General features: G+C 42.6%; 1 pseudogene; it reads right to left on the bottom strand.

Annotated features, from left to right (window-relative positions):
• Positions 1 to 686: 686 nt before the first annotated feature.
• On the bottom strand, positions 687 to 861 carry LOC103665887 (annotated as a pseudogene).
• Positions 862 to 1,550: the final 689 nt, after the last annotated feature.

Here is a 1,550-nt window from a genome sequence, read left to right as displayed (position 1 = left end):
GTGTTATGAGTGAGGAGTCCCCTGTGAGGCATATGGAACAACGAGTAGCCTTTACCTGGCGAGTTGCTAGGGAAGTGGAGTCCTTCCTGGGGAGACAGGAGAAGGAGGCAGGGTTCAGAGAGGCTGTTTGTACGTGACTGCTCAGAGAGAAGCCAGCCTCAGAGGCTGTTTGTACGTGACTGCTCAGAGAGAAGCCAGCCTCAGCTGGGTCTCCGCACACCGGCTGCCAAGGGTGAGGGAACTGGGTTCTCCAGGCAGTCACCAGAAGTCTGGGCTCTTACTTAATGCTCCCTGGGCATCAGGTAGACGTGAAAAATATCAAACTGGCAAGTCTGTTGTGAGGATCAACTATAACTGCGCACCTGGACATATCCTTTGTTTTGAAGTTGTTGTTTTCCAACCCTGCGTCGTAATGTAAACGCTGATTCCTGAAGTGAAGCTGATCTCATCTATAGGAAAAAGAGATTCTTGGCTTCTGCCTTTTCCCTTCATCGCCAGTCTCTGTCATACCTGTGCTTAAAGAAAAGAGGTCAGTGATTTGGCCACCCCATCATTGAACTGTTGCCAACTCTTCTATTTTTTTCCAGGTTCATCATTTATTGTACAAATTGGGTATCACCTGATGAGTTGACATTAGCTTCTCCAGGCACGGGAACTTAACAGATGAGGTACAGGTGAAAATCCGTTTATGTTGCTTTCACAGCGCGTGGTTTTTTAGACCTTAACTTGAAGTGTAAGACCATCAAAACAATGCTTCCTTATGTGGCCAGTACACAATTCATTCTACCTGTGAGAGTATGAGTTGAAATATTTTTTGATACTGCTGAAATGGAATTGGGCATCAGTTTCTGGACCTGCCATGATTTCAATCTTGCAAAAGGCACCAATTCCGATGGTTGTTGAACTGTTGCCAACTCTTGGTATATGCAAAGCATTGTGGAGAACTACCAAGGCTCCAATTGCCTTATAAAACCTTAAAATCACTTAGTGATGCTTATCAGCAGCTAATATTAATGGATAATGATGAAAACCATAGAAGTCTTCCCAGAACTGACAGCATAAAATCAATCGAGTCTGAGCCATCTTTTTTTGTTAGAAAGTGTCATAAAATTATGGAAGTAATGTAGTGTATTTTCCAACTTTTTTTTTTTTAGACTTTATTTATTTATTTGACAGAGAGAGACAGAGCCAGTGAGAGAGGGAACACAAGCAGGGGGAGTGGGAGAGGAAGAAGCAGGCTTCCCAGCAGAGCAGGGAGCCCGATGAGGGGCTTGATCCCAGGACTCTGGGATCAGGCCCTGGGCCGAAGGCAGACGCTTAACGACTGAGCCGCCCAGGAGCCCCCCAATTTTTATCTTGTGAAAAATTTTCTATATTTTTTAGTACTAGATTATCATGCCTACCTGTTTTATAGCAATAACATCTAATGCAATTGGTTGAACTATACCCGAGGAAAAGAAAATATTAGAAAAATTTCAAGAACTTTAACAAAAATTTTTTTATTTTGTTTTGTTTTTGTTTTAAGATTTTATGTATTTATTCGACAGAGA

This window comes from Ursus maritimus, unplaced genomic scaffold, assembly GCF_017311325.1.
Source record: "Ursus maritimus isolate PB19 unplaced genomic scaffold, ASM1731132v1 scaffold_36, whole genome shotgun sequence".
Classification (NCBI taxonomy): Eukaryota; Metazoa; Chordata; class Mammalia; order Carnivora; family Ursidae; genus Ursus; species Ursus maritimus.
This window is presented reverse-complemented; position numbering and strand designations above follow the sequence as displayed.